This window comes from Trachymyrmex septentrionalis, unplaced genomic scaffold (genome assembly GCF_001594115.1).
Source record: "Trachymyrmex septentrionalis isolate Tsep2-gDNA-1 unplaced genomic scaffold, Tsep1.0 scaffold16, whole genome shotgun sequence".
NCBI classification, from domain to species: Eukaryota; Metazoa; Arthropoda; class Insecta; order Hymenoptera; family Formicidae; genus Trachymyrmex; species Trachymyrmex septentrionalis.
The window spans coordinates 3,047,275-3,063,926 of record NW_017304758.1 but is presented as its reverse complement, the minus strand read 5'-3'; the positions used below and the strand labels follow the sequence as shown (position 1 = coordinate 3,063,926).

Below are 16,652 nucleotides of genomic sequence, written 5' to 3'. Positions count from 1 at the left end.
CGTATATTGTATATATATATATATATATAAATCGCGTCCTTCGCGACCGCCGAAATCGGTCGGCGCGGACTTGGACAGGTGCGCGAGTGACCACGGCACCCCTCCTATCACCGTGTTATCACTGTCGGCTGCGCGCGACCACCCCCGCAAAGGTGTTCCATGATTGCACTCCGCGTCGCGACAAGTGGATGGGTCTCGACACCTTGGATCGCCCGATATCGCAAGTGAGTGTAATAGAGGATAAGTGTAGTAAAGGAGAGAAAGAGAGAGAAAAGAAGGGAGACTGCGGGTGAAAATTCGATTAATATTTAAATCAAGGTGCATTTTAAGCACTCGAATAAAAGTCTTGTTGCATTAATTGGAATTCAGGTAGATTTAATCAGAGTTACGGATTAGGCATTCATAGTAAAATCTATCAAACGTTTTAATCGAGCTTACCAGAAATTTAGTTACGATAATTAGAATTCTGATTTATTTGATCAAAATTTGTTTTGTTCGTACTTCTTATTCGTATGTACAAAGAAACTAGAATTTTTTTCCAAGCAAAACAGTGGATATCATCAAAATGATATTATAAATAAATCATGGCTAATCAAAAAGTGACTTTTAATGATAATTTTGGAGTTATTTTAATGTTACAATGACTTTCTGTGCTGTTTACACGGAAAGAAGCATTTTGCTAAAATATTTAAAAATGTAATTAAATACAGATCTGAAAATTAATTTTGTTGGACCGTTAAAATAATTATACAGAATGCTTAAACCGGAAGTCAAAATTTTGTGCAGCATTGTTCATTATAAATTTCTACGTAATTATCTTGATAGTCCAGCAAAATTATTTTCAGATCTGCATGTCCAGCTAAATTTTTTTATCAGCAAAAGTGTTCTTTCCGTATAGGTCTGTATGATGAATATGGTTCGCGATAATAGAGTGAAATTAGAGATTTGTATTTATCGGACGAGAGAGAGAATATGATTGCGGAGAACGTACCGTTCCGTTTTATTACGAATGCGTAGTATCTGTCTCAAGGGAACACGATTAACATGAGGTACTTCCGTTAAATTTTATAAAATCTAGAGGCTGATAATTGTATCGTAAAACTGATACGTTTAAATATGAAGCAAGATTATTCAGGAATTCTGCTTGAAATATCGAGAGTTGAATATAATATTATGCACTGTTTCTTGTGAAGGAAATGAAAGACCGAAAGATTATGTATTGGACATATTGCGCCGAATCGATACCGTATTTCCGTAACATATGATATGCAGTGGAAATGGAATAGTTTAAAATACAAATCTGTTATCCAGATAAATCGCAGTCAGATAGATTGCAGTCGTATGTGAATACGCCAAGTTTTTCAATGAACGAGAAACTTTTCTGAAAGTGTACGACAAGTAACGATATTTTTCTCCTCAGGGAATTTTTCTTTCAGACCGATATTTCCTTCGCTCGTTCGTACGATCAAATCGGTAACTTTGAGTAATTTCAAGACGATTCCGCAATATCGTAGGTTAGTGATCAGTATACATAGGTTACTCTACACTGAGAGAAAAAAATGATGGTTGCGGTTGCCATAATTTAACTATCACTTACAGTCATTTCTCGCGTAAGTGGAATTTGGATTGATATCTAAAATTAAGATGTTTTTTTAAAATTTATCCTTATTTACTATTAGTAATAATAATTATATTTATTGCTCTACCAAAAATTGTATAATTATAGTAATACATAGTAATCATACAAAGGATAAATCTTAAAAAATATCTTAATTTTAGAAATAATAATTGTGGGAGATATACGACAGAATTCCATTTTTATAGTATAATAATATAACAGTAAATTACTATTATACTATTATAACAAAAATAACTATAAAAATGGAGCTCTATCGTATATCTATTGTATTACAATTATTTACTTTGCAATTATAATCGTAAATACCAAACATTTTCCTCTCACATTCAATATGTATACATCTTCGTAGATAACGCTTGATTATTTATAACAAATTTTATATATGCAACGATTAATAAAACTGATATAAACTAATATAATACTAATATAATTATTGTGAACAAAATATGACGTAATGTGTAATAATTATAATTTTATTATTGCAATTGCATAACAGAATTTTACAGTAATATGTTCATTTATTTAAAATAATTATATTTACATTCGCCGGATAGTCGGAAACATGTAGCAAAAGTTAAAATGTCATAAGCTGTGATATAAAAGGAATCGTCTGCATATACTCGGCTGAACAGTGACTCGTTGCAATGCGATATCGCCGGCAGTTTAACACCGTTGTACTTTAGTTGTTGCAGTTCGCGCGACTACAATGTCATTTCCTTTTTCCGCCTAACACTGGGTCGTCTACGTAACTCCATTAGACAAGTAAACAGGATTGTGTGCATAACGGGCTCTACAGTACTTTTCACGGTGTTATACTGAAAAATAGTGAAAACACGCACGGAGATCATCGTGCCTTTCGCTCTTGCGCGCAACGTAAGAGGAAATATATTGCTGCAACGTCTGTCTGCTCTGCCAGTTCGCATCTTTGTCGATATATCGCTTGATGTGAAACCGTCGACGTCTCTTCCGTTTATTCAGACTCGCATATTGAAAAATATACTGAATAAATGGAATAAGCGCAGACAACGTGAGAAAATACGACAATAGAAAACCTTGGCCATATTTAATTTTCAACGAGACCTTTTATTTTTTTTTTTTATTTTTCTTCCGAGGGATCTCTCCTCATTTTATTTCTGTTTTTCTTCGTGTAGAGAGCCTTCATGTCGCACCCTCTGTATATTTGACGCTTTAGTATCGGATTACCATACTATACTAGTGCGTTTACAAACTACATCCAGGGAAAACATGTAGCTTATTAGGGAAGAGCTTCCGCACGTCATTCATTGATCATTCAGTCGATCCTTATTGTTCGCTTTGGGCGAATTATGCTAATTAGTTTGCTCGATGGCGAGTCGTCGCGTCGTAAAACACTCTCATCGCGCTAGGAATAACTTTAAGTTTCTCTCCTTTCTCTTTATCTCCTCGTTTATCTTTCCCTGCAATATTTTTCGTCCTATTTTGGAAGATACTGATCAGTTTACGCATTACGCAAAGATATAACATTTCGAGGGAAAGTTGAAACGGTGCTTGAGACTTTCTCATGATTTGTCATATTTTTATCTCTCTTCGTTAATTACTACGAATTTTTCATCTAATTAAACGACGGCGGATTGAATGCAATAATTAGTACATCATATTGATAATTAAAGTAAACAGAACGGCACGATAACATGACGTACATTAAAATGGATTGCGATTGATCGAGAAATGACTTTTAATTTTAACGATTTGAAGTCAATGACTTTCGTTCTGCTTGCACAGAAAAAAAGACTATTCTTAAATTAACCATAATACACTATTATATAAGCAAAATATTGTGATTTTGCTTCAAACATATTAATTTGAGTCGATTAAATTTGTTTTGATGCAAGTATTACTTTGCATTCAATTCAAGACTTGCTCAATTAAAAATCTTATATCAATATAAATTCAATCAAATCAAGACTAAAATCTTTAAAGCAAGATTACAAAATTTTTGCTTATATATGAGTATTTTATGATTGATTTAAGAATAGTATTTTTTTACTGTGTGGGAGTTTACTATTAGATTTATTAATAGATTAATAAATTGCATATATCGAATTGAAATATACGATATTGAAAGTATTCTAAAAATATTCTCTTCTATGGCAATCAATATTCATATTCTTTGTGTATTTATACCATTTGAAGGTTCCGTATTATATCTGTATACGGTATAAATACATTTGTTATACTGAAATGTTTCAAGTCTGATACGTGCGTTCATGACGCAGTTCCGTACGATAAGTAAATTCATTACGCTTCGGAAAATTCCGTGTTACACGAATAACATTATGTGGAAAAAGAAAGGCGGCAAGTTCATGATGACGAAGCGTCGAAGATCGGTTAGAGGGCTAATTTTATCGAGAACAGCCAGTAAATTATGCCAGTTAATTCTTATTCCATATTACGATTAACTCCTTCCTGTCATTAATTCAGTCGATCGTCGTTTAAAGCGTATTGTTGACTTTTCTCCGTCATTTTATGCTTACTTAGTATCGTAAATTGATAGAGCTTTTTTAATTACTATAATATATCAAAAGATACTTTATTGGAAAATTTAAACAAAATTGTGATAAGATAAAGAATGATAGATCCTCTTAATTACTTAAATTTTTGGTTTAATGTATTTAAAATATACGGTTTTACTGAAGTATCTAAAAATTTAGCAAGATAAAAATCTGAAAATAATTTGATTGGATTATTAAATCAGTTATGTAGGGGACGTTTTAAACAGGGATTGCTAGAATGTCAAAATTTTTTGCATCATTGCTCATCGTAACAAAATTATTCTCAGATTCGTATCGAGCTAAATTTTTAGATACTTCAGCAAAATCGTTCTTTTCGTGTACGAGTGAAATATAATATTTAAGGCAATGTATAATTGTAAGATATATTTGAATTTTAAAATATATCTAAAGAATTTTAATTTTAGTTTCTACAATAACATTATAGATCTCGAAAATGGTCACTTCAATTTCCATTCAGATGATTCGAACGATGGGACTTCTCGGCCGAGAAATTGAAATTTGACTGGGCTTAATCCGCGGTGATCGAAGGAAGGGATTTTATCGACAATAGTGGAAGGGCATCACGAGATTTAAATAATAATTTGCGAGATTAGAATTGGAAAGAGGAGGCGCGTTAAATGAAGATAATCGTCCAAGTTTCAGAACATTTGTATCGCGCATAGTGCAGGAACGCCGCTGAAAGCTTCTCCACAAAGAGAAGCCGTTTATATTACGTTGATTACTGAAGCGCATGAGTTTGCATGGCGGATGATAAAATTTTGCCGTCACTCGACGGACTGACTCTCCGTACTAAGAATACCTAATATCGATTAACCTTGCGATCCATACACGTGAGAACGTTCCTGTAGTACTTATTTTTTACTACATAATTAAATATCTGACCCCCATACTGCTACGGGACTCTGCTTAATACTAATGATATAATTATACTACATATTACAAGGTATGGCCACGATAATAGATATCAAGGATGTCTTCATGGGTTCCTTTGAGGAATCCGTATTAATGTCCATGTATGTCAAGGTATAGATACATGTACTATTCACAAAAAATCAAAAACTAATATGAATTGTAGATTAAAAATGTAAAACGATTAAGTGAAATATTTTTCAATCTATTGTATTTTATATATAGCTGCCATTTTTTTTATTAAAAAAGTACTGTTATTACATGCTAATGAAATTTAGTTTTATTATTTTACGAAATTTTACAAATATTACAGAATAACATTTTATTACTTTTTTATTACTTTTATTGTTTATTTTTCTGTTTATTTAAATTATATAGAATTTCTGTTCTAAGTTGATTTTTAATTTGTTCTCTTTTTTTATTATTTATATATTGCTTTTTACATTCCAATTTTATAATAATTGACACTTTGCTAATTCATTAAGTAATTGCATCTTTTCGCTTATGATTAATTTAATAACATTGTATGCAACTGCGTAATTCAATACTTAATTTACATTGTTATAAACTGCATAATTTTGTTTTATTTGCTACAAGCAGAGAGAGAGAGAGAGAGAGAGAATTTTTGAATTTAGAATAGCTAAGCACACGTAAAGTCTAAAAAAAGCATGAGATTTCGTATCACATTTATTTGTACATCGTATAGTCTCATTCGAAAACATAACAGCTGAACGTTAAATATCATACATCATGCATTGTTCGAATCCGAGATTATTTCCGGCAAATAAATTGAGCGCGTGCATTGCAACACATCGGATTGTAATCGATATAGCAGCTTTTTACTGAAATAATATAATCGCTTGACCGTTTCATATTCTCGTTAAATTTCGTCGTGCGATCTAATATCGATGGCACGTCGCATTTTAAAATTTATATTTCAACGAGAAGTGGGCAAAAAAATTTGAATTTTCCACTTACCTTACAATTAAAACTCTGCCTTCTTAAGAAAGAGGATAAGAATCCTACTTTAATTAAAATTTTAATGAATTTGTGCGATGTAAAAATTTTTATCTTTAATCACACGTACCCTTGTTAGATTTTATCCAAGAGATATATATTATTTCTTTAAAAAATTTTTCTTGATTGTTGTCTTCGTGATATTTCGACGCAATTCCGATTCGCGAGGCCAAGACGACGCCACAGAATCGTCGCGTGTAGTTTTCTTGTGGCGCAGATGACACATTCCAGATTCAATTGGATGACAAAAGGCACATTTACGGACAATACGTGTCACTGAGCTGCAGAATAGCTCCCCCCTTTTGATGTGCCACTGGCGATTAAGTACCCTAATCTCACTGACATCGTTCACCACTGACAATGCTCGTGTGGTGTCATCAGGATTGGGTCGAAGCCTTTATAAGTCCTAGTCACTTTTAATCGAAAGAACGTAGCTTTAATAAACGGATATATACGATAATTCGATTAAAACAGATAGTGTGCATTATAATTACGTTAAATATGCACTTTGATTAAATATAATTACATTTATATTTTGCTTTAGACTACAATAGGATTTCTAAATTAATATAGGAAAGAAATGTTGTCCAAATTGTGAATAAGAAACATTTCTTTGTAATAGGGAAACGAATAATATTCTGGGGAATGGAATAATGCAGCAATCTTTCGTTGAATTTTAGTCTTACAGTAGAATTTTTTCTTTTACTTTTACGCTTTATATATCGTGGAATCTAGACACATTGCATTTTCTGTGATATATCATAATCTGATCCTGTTGATTTGAGTTATGACGTTGCGAACAGCGGACAAATAAATGGTACCTGGTGGCGCATCCCTTTGCGGCCAGTGCCAAAAAGGGATGCTAAGATGGGAAATAGGGGGATCATCAGAAATCCCTCGGGTATAGTATAATGGATCAATTGAGCAAATATCCTGTGAGACAGAAATATATATCTCTCTTTCTTCAAAATATAAAATCTATAGATAATAATTGCGCAATGTGATTATAATTAAATAAGCATGATAGAATAATCAGCTATATTAATAACTTCAAAATCTCCTTTGCAGCGTATTATATCAATTAATATTTCATAATCGAATTGATTAGAAGGAAACTATATTCTACAATCTCCTCTCTTTCTCTCTCTTTATAGACAGTATAATAAAATAATTGAATCTAATGATTGAGCAGTGTCTGTTAAATTCGCTGGTTAAATTTGCGCGGCTCTAGTCAATCTCCAATAGCCGCATATAAAGTTACGGTAACAAGAGGTAGCGATTGGCTGTGTCAAATAAATTTAATCTGTTTTGGAGAGCCATACACCGTCACGCGAACGATACAAAGCGATGCTATTTTTGAAATACGCGCGTCGTTTCCCATTCCTCAGCCAAATTATTACACATCCACACTCATGAAATATTTTTGCTTTAATAATATGGTTGCTTTAATATTTAATATTTATTAGTTACTGAATTTCTTTTTTTTTTAATTTATTATTTTAATTTTAGTTTTATTGTCACAAAATGTATCTTTCTTTTCGTAAAATTCGCTCTATTATGCAATGTCTAATTTGGAATGATAAATAAAGTTTGATTCATTCGTGCGACAGTCTGGTTTACTGCACTGCAATAGCGAAATTCTGTTGCTATGTAAGTGAAAGTTATTTTTCACTGACCTTTATTATTCAGATAGTCTATTCCTCATTGTCTTAGAATTAAACCGACATTATCTTTCTACGCTAACAATGCTTATCCTCGAAGCGACTTGAATAATGGCATAGCGACTGGTCAGAGCGAATAAATGGTACCTAATCCCACTTGTCATGATGTAAACTAGGATCAATAAGCGATGAATCTTTAGACGAAGAGAAGCTAATGGTGCATCGATCTGGCATCTACTAGGCGAGAAAGAGCGAGAGAGAGAGAGAGAGAGAGAGAGAGAGAGAGAGAGAGAAAACCGTTTGTTATTATCTTTATTCAAAAATAGTAGTTCTACTACTATATTAAATCAAATTTAATATAAAAAGAAATGAATCTAAATCTTGAGTTAACTTTATAAAGTTAGTACTTACTCCATTTTTAGTGCCTCAGTACAATTGATTAAATTCTAATTTATCTTTGAAGAATTATACAAGACTTTCTATCTAATATCTGTCTAATATATTACAAGAAAAGATCTAACCAAACTGTAAAAATAGGAATCCGAAAATGTAGAGTAAGCTCTACTATATTTTTATTATCTGTCATAATCTTTTTATTTTAATCAGAATTGATTTAATATCTCTAATAATTTCTTTAATAATTTTCAACAAAATTCTTAGAATACTATCCAGAATTCTTAAAAACATGCCAATAACTCTCAACGACAGTGTCAGTATCGTTATATTATTGTCGATACACAAATATTACATATGGTGAAAAAGCTGCTGCGCAACAACAACATAACGACATCGAACTGTCGTTAAAAGTTACAGAATCGGGATATATAAATCTGTAAAAAAATTTTATTTTATTCTTCGAAAGTTACGAATTTCTATCTAAAAAACAAATAATTGCCGAAATTCTTTTATTTTTGTTTGTGGTTTGAATATTGTTCGCAAAAAATTTTTTCCCATAACAGTAACGATATCGTTGATAGCACACATAACTTGATGATCGATCGTGAAAATACATTTATCCAAAATATATTCAAAAAACGTTGTACAATAACATTTTAATTTGCACATTTTATGCAGGCAACAATTTACATTTTTTATACTCTTCTACATTTTGTACGTTGTATACGGTTTATTGAAATTACTTGTTTAAAAAAAAAACACGTAAACAACGCATGTAAAATGTTGCGGCATCTGATTATTCTTTGAGCTAGTATTATTATATTTGTGATGCAATATACGCTAAGCGCAGTCACGAGTTTCAAAGAGAGTTTTCGATGAGCGGGGCGAAAAAAGGGGAAACGGACACGGTGCAAGCTGTTTCGCGAGAAACTTTTGAATTATTTCTTCGCCATTTCTTCAACTGCGTGGAAGGCACGTCGCGACGGGATATTGTATTCCATAAGACTTTGTCTTACGATGCCGATGAAGGAGAGGGGAAGTTCTCCCCTATCTTTAACATCGTTTCCGTCGACAGGAGAATGCGTCGGCGAGTTCGTTTCGTAGAGAAAGTTGTGGTCGACAGTGCGCAGATCGAATAACGACATTGTCGGTAATGGGGTCCGCAACGGCACAGAAAATACGACAGTCTAAAATCCTCTTTTCCTTTTTAACGACTGATTGTCACTGCTCTGCGGTTTATTACGCGGTAGCGCGTTTTCATGCACCATTTCGTAAACGGCTAGTTGATGTACATCTCATATAGTGAGATTACAGCCTATCCTTGTGGTCACAAACAAAGCAGTATTTGAGATAGTATTCGAAACCTTTCACTATTTTATGCTATTTTATTTTTTTAAAAATTGGACAGGAAAAGAGAATTTTATAGATTTAGGTAGTTAACTTCTCCTGCGTTTTATTTCTGTAATTTTTTCCATTTTTATCTTTTCCATTTTTATCTTTTCCATTTTTATCTTTTCCATCAGTTTGCAATTTTGAGGGAAACGTGACGTAAACACAAAGGTGTTGTACAGTAAAGTTGGAATGTACACGATTCAGAAATTGTTCCGATTGTTTTTCGGTTATTTTTGTAAAAGTACCGTATTTACGATTGTACACAAAAGATAGGCGATAACAAGGTCTTTTTATATTTTACAAAGGCTTACATGTTTTGATACGTGAGAGTTTGCTTGAAATATTTTATATTACACGGGAAAATATTATACGTTTATTATATTATAAAATAAAAGTTAATTTTAGAATCCTTTTTTTCATTGCTTTCAATAATAATTCGATTACTCGGATTAACGTATCTCGCGCTGGTGTATTTAAGAGAACCCATAAAGGATAATGCAAAATTCTCCATCCTCTTAGAACCACATGAGCTTCCGGAATTATAAGTACCACATTTCCGCATAATGTCGGCCATTAACGCTAACATAATTTTCATAATCTTGCAGGTACCGACGATCCCATGAATTAGTTACTTGCTACATTAAGAAAGGAAGAGGAGCCATCCGATATACGCGAGTCGACATACGATGCACTCGTGAATCATCCCGTGCCATTATGTAACGGTGAATTTCTCCGTTTCCGTCGGTGCATACGCCAAGTGCAGTCGAAATTGTCTGAAATCGCGCCGAGAGAGAGAGAGAGAGAGAGAGAGAGAGAGAGAGAGTTTGCAGATTCATGGAATCGTGATCAGGTAAGGGTGATTTTGATGTCGTTGCTGCACCAAAAAGGAACCGCCACGAAATTTATACGTCAGGACCGGAAATACGTGTCAATCTGGCCCGGTATCTAGGACGGTAATGTAACTGTCACAGGAATAGGATAGGAAATTTTCGTCGAAAATGAGATCGGATTTTGCGAAATCGAGCGTGCAACATTTTCCGAGATGCACTCGTGTCAACTAGAGTGCACATTGATAAGCGACTGAAGGAATTGGCGAGTTACCGATGTAACATTATTCTGTTAAAGCCTGTTTAGCAGAATATATTATTTATTTAATTGACAGCTGGGTAATTTAAAAATTCTCAACAATATGGAATTTTATAATGTTATTTATTAATTAGACAATTATACACAATGTGGTTCCGCACAGTGCTGCAAATTTTAATTACTCTCCAAGTTCTAATTAATATTATACAGTGTACACCGCAGAGCAATGGCTAGGATTTCAGAGAATAATTAAAATTTATACAAAATCCTAAATAAAAATTCTCACATGTGTGTGAAATATATAAATTATAATAATTTTAAATTACAATAATTTTTACAAGCGATTAAAGTTGATCAACAGGATTGTAAAGCTAAGACCCGCAATTGTATTTATATATTTATCGATTTGTCGCTAATAAATAATAAGACGTTATAGATTATTGAATGACTCGCATAGTTTCATGCGATCTCACACATACACACGCACATACACATTTATTTCGTATTATTTTTTATATATAAAAGTACATTCCTAAAAGAGGGTTATCTACATAAGTTGCAAACGCAGAACGCAGTTCGCAGACGCATTTGCGACAGCCAATGAAAAGCTGTTATTAGTACCATTGACGTTTCTGATTGTCGCAAATGCGTCTGCCAACTGCGTTCTGCGTTTGCGACTTATGTAGATGGCCCTTTACATTCAAATATACGTTACATATTCCGTTATGAGATTGGCCTTGATGTTTGTTATTGTTGCGCACGAAAGGACGGAAAGTGTACCGTATAACGCGAACGTATTGCCATTCTCACGGTGAGACTAGAGCAAGAGGATGCGATCCGCTCCGTACACGTAACGTCGCATTACCACTACGAAATGTAATCACGAGAGATACTTAGAAAGCTCTTCCAACTCAAATGCGTCGGTTCTGTTAATGTATGCAGTGTAATATCAACGTGCGTAATTAATTCTCGTGTTTGGCTATTCATGTACATGTTAAGGCGACTATTTATCGAAACGTATATTTCGTATGATTTATTTGAATTGAAACGATAGCGGATGAGAATTACAAATTATTATATACTTTATCGTAATATCGATGGGTTAATTATTGGAATTATTACGAATACATTTTGCGCTAAATTAAATATAATTTGCATATTCTGTTATTTCGAGAACGCACGAATCGTATCAGAAAAATAGTATCACGATTCTGTAATTTTTAACGATATTTAATTGATATCTTTATATTGTTATTTCGCAGATATCACATACGGTAAAAAAAAACTGCTCAACGACAATGTAACGATACTGAACTGTCGATAGTAAAATTTACAGAATCGGAATACAGCTCGAGTAATTCAAATTACGCAAATGTGATGTATTGAATGTTTGCAGGGTTATCACAGACCTGAAAAACCGGGAAAACCAGGAAAAGTCCAGGGAAAAATGTAAAAAAGTCTGGAATTTCGAAATTTGTTCACAATTTCTTTAAATCCACTCCTATTCCAAATAATTGTTATAATGTTTTAAATATTATATCTGACGTTTATAGTTCAAAACTTGCGCACTTTAAACGATTTTAACAAGATAATTCAAATTTATATTTTATTCAGCATTTTTATTTAATCCCTCTTTTTCATCGTAACCGCATTCTTTTTTTTAAAACTACTTTAAAACTACTTTTTTAAAACCAACTTTATTGTTTGCTGGCTTGAATTTGCATCCAAAATTTTACTATGCTACTAAGTTTTTTTTTTTGCATTTTTAACAATACAGCTTTCCTACAATCCTTGAGTTTAAATGTTAAAATTTACATATTTTATATGGTCATGGAAAATTTTCATCTGGAAAACCTGGAAAAGTCAGGGAATTGTTAAATTCATTTTCTGTGGCAACCCTGGTTTGGCAACAATTAATTCGAAACGTAAGGTACAGAATGTTCGTCGTGTATCTATTTCGTAAAACGTTAAATATTCAAAATTCAATTTATGTTGTTTCTTACGATGTACTGCGCGCGTACACAAAGGTCAACGGCATCAACGTGCGATCGGCGCAACGTATTGTCATTCAGTCGATGAGACTCGAACGAGCAGGCAACGGCATAAGCCGCTCTACGTATCACGGAATTACTCATTGAAGTGCGATAATTCGTGTATAATTATCAGCCGATGTATTAAGTTAATGATTTTACGTTGATGATATTACGTATATTTGTTCTGATAATTTGTAAGATTTGCGATTCGTAGTGGTAATGTGACGCCTTCCGCGTTATTTTCCCAATACAATACAAATTGTATATACAATGCAAATTTCATGTCGCACATGGCTGACGTCGTGAGTGCTGTGCAAAATGCCGTGTAATTCTTTTATTCTTGTAATTAATATGCGCGATTATAATAAACTATGTTTTCGCGAGTGTTGTGTTATACAAGTGCGAGAAGCTCTGAAAGGAGGAGGAGACCTGCAAGGCATCGGACAGCGGAGCAAAAATGGGGTAGATAACTCATTTAATCTTCTATATGTCTTAATCTTCTATATGTCAGAAATTGACTGAAAAATCAATATTACATATGCGAAAATTAATAATAATTAACATATCGACAACTTGCAATTACGGGTTCTTAGCGTGCAAGAATGTTGTTCAACTTTTCCACGTAGTACATCGAAAAACATCGTAATTTTTCAACGTATTCGAATTTTCATTAATTTTCATTAATTAATTAGCGACAAGCTAGCGACAAGCGTCGAAAGCGGTATTCGCCGCGACTGTACGCTATAGGAACAAACCCGCGTCTTGAAGAAGTTTTTAATAGCGAATTCGCTATGACGTCACTAGACGCGGCTTCTAGCGAATAAAAGTCGCCCCGTGTAAATCACGCTTATCGCGCCGTCAGTTCGTTGGACGAGCCGGCACTGCCCGGCACGCGTCGGTACGTACTTCGTGGTACTTCGCGTCGTTCCGTGTTTCGTGCGTACTTTTTCCGTTCAGAACGAGCCTCGTATGAGAAATGAGTGTTATAGGATTGTCGGAAACATAAAATCTGGCGATAAATGATTGTCGTCAGGAGTAACGCGTGTCTGTTCTTATTAATCGCGGACCGTTGGCTCGCTCGAAGTATCGGAGTGAAGTGCCGCGGTGTGAAATGTCTTACTGGTTCCTGTAGTGTATCATTACACTACAGGAGTAGTGTCGAAAAGGATTATCATGGAGCATAAATTAGTACGTGCGGCCGGCAAACGATCCGTATTTCACGATATCAATCCTGCAGATCGTGTGGCGTTGCTCTGGTCGGATCGTTGCCGTTGGCGCGTCGAAACTTCTAGAATCGGGGTGAAGTTGCCGCGATCTTCCGAGCGTCTTGAACAGGCCTTTAGCGCATCGGGAGTGTTGAATCTGGCAGTGCAAGTGAGTGATTCTCGTAGCATAAATTAGCATAAATTTGTACGTGCGACGGTTAAACACAATTTCAATTCCGCCCTGTTGCGTCGCGTCGGATCGTTGCAGTTGGCAAGTCGAAGCTTCGAGCATCGGCGTGAAGTTGTCGTCTTTCGAATTTCGTAAAAACGTATATCTCGGATTCGGACGCGTCGGGATTGTCGGGTTCAATAATGAGCGATTGTCGCGAAGCGTAAATCAGTATGCACGTTAACATTTTTTCGAACATTTGTGATTTTCGAACAATTACGTCGATCGCGTCGGTCATGTCGGATTCATTCGTGGTTCATTGGTATGAAGTGAGCGTCGCTTGCTCGATGTTAAAAAATAAATATTTGTACGAGTGAATAATTTGTCATTTAAAAAACTGAAATTAAATGCATAATATTATTAAAAATTGTCTTCGTTTAGTACGATCGGAAAAAAATTAATCTGTTATTAGTACTTTCTTTTTTTGGATCTTTTTTGGATAGTAATAAAATAATACACACACATAATTTTAATATTCAAATTTCAACTTCTAAAGTATTTCACGACATTTGTAGGGTACTCTATAGATTGACGTTTTTATAATTCTATTTATGTGTAAATGCTACCATTTCACATGTATTGTTGCAGTGTATGTGTACGCGCTATTTTATCCATTTATTACACGAGCACGTGCATTTCGTTCAACGTTCCACCGATGTACTCACTCTTTACATCGCATGTAGGTCAAGTGTAAGCTGTCAATATTTCGCTTTCCGCGTTTCAGCTGCAATGTGTTGACTTTCCACAGCGCGGGATTTCCTTTTTCATTCCTGTGCATTTTGAATATTGACTTTCTACCATGAATCTTATTTTCACTCTCTTTTTAATATAACCTTTCAATTTTTTTTTGAAGCGTTTTTTTTTTCTCTCAAAAATTATAACTATTATAGAAGAAGAGAGAATATACAGTTGTAAGCAGACTGTAAGCTTTTTATTTTTGTAGAATGCACTCGCGAAGAATACAGCAGAATTTGTGAATTCTCGTAAGATTCTTTGATCCTTTTACGAGGACAACACCATAAGTATACGATGCAAGAACTGTAATGTTTCGTAAAATCCGTGTGCGGCAAAAGAAATAATAACGACAATATAAGCTTACAATAGGGTAGCATTGCGTTCTTTCATACTCATATATTTTGTGGTGCATCCGCCTATATCCTGTTTATATACATTATGCTTTGGCGAAAGCCGAAACCATCTTACCTCGTATAGATACCTATATCCTATCGAAGATATTTCTACCGTGACTTAAGACTCGAATTATTTCTTGAATCCACTTTAGACGTCCCGGTAAAAAATTTTTCATATATACAAGTAAATATGTATAATATAATAATAATCATATATAAATCTATATAAACATACCCAAATATGTATAAACATGTATAATTATATATGAAATATATCCATACATGTTCATACATCCCTTTTTCTTTTGTAAAATTACTTTTTAGTATAATAGAAAAATAATAATAGTAATGTGGAAACATTAAAAATAATTGAGAGTAATTTTTACACTATTTGTTTTAGAAAAAAATCAAGTTTGAAGAAATGTAAAAAAAATTACTTATATATAATTATATATAAAAATATACATAATGGAGTTATGAGCAATTTTTTTTACATTTTTCAAAACTTTTTTTTTTCATAAACGAACAATGCGAAAATTATTCCTTTAACTATTTTTTATGTTTTCACATTACTATTATTATTTCTATCATACTAACTAAAAAGTAATTTTATAAGAGAAAGAGGGATGTATGAACATATATGGACATATTTCATATATGATTATACATGTTTATGAATATTTATATACGTTATACATATTTATATATACTCATGCATGAAAAATTTTTTACAATCTATAATTCATCAGAGTTCAGAATAGTATTCTGGTTATCATTTTATATCTAATATAATATGAAAAATATTTTAAAAATTAAAATACACACATGTCATAATATATATCCTTACAAAAATTTAATACTTTAATACTAAAAGACAGTAATTATTTATTTTAAGTATTAAAAAAATATTAAACACTGTTGTTTAATACTATAGTATTCAAAATAAGTAATTAATTATTGTCTTTCATTAATAAATTGGCTAATATATTAAATTTCTGTAAGAGTTATGTATATATCAAAATATATGACATATGAAATGATACAAATAGAATTCTGTCTTGACATATGATATAAATCTTAGATCGTCTATGATTACATTTTTCGAAAAAGTGCGTACAATTTTTAATAAAATTAAAATATTTAATTAATATTAAATCTCTTATATATATTTAATATCTATTTGTAAAAAGGATATAAATTTATATCTGAAAGAAATACAATTTCTGCTGTATTTATTACTGTTATCAACATTATCTTATTGCCTCAAAGTATTGCGCGTAGGTTTTTCATCGACTAAATTCGCAGTGACTCGTGATAACGCAATGGTTCTGGGCAAATGCAATTTAAAGACATGATGACGTTTTAACTATCATATAACGGAGGCAATGAGCATAACGCCCCTT

General features: G+C 33.1%; 1 protein-coding gene across 3 annotated transcripts in view; it reads left to right on the top strand.

Moving 5' to 3' along the window:
• The first annotated feature begins 41 nt into the window (after positions 1 to 41).
• Positions 42 to 16,652, top strand: part of LOC108746010 (liprin-beta-2) — a 141,806-nt gene continuing 125,195 nt past the window's right edge. The window contains exons 1-2 of one of the 3 annotated variants that reach the window (XM_018482476.1): positions 42 to 224; positions 10,172 to 10,416. The gene's annotated coding sequence lies outside the window, so the exon portion shown is untranslated. Of the gene's footprint in view, positions 225 to 10,171; positions 10,417 to 14,018; positions 14,060 to 16,652 lie in introns of those variants that run through there. The other 2 variants (XM_018482478.1, XM_018482477.1) reach the window with 2 other exon arrangements.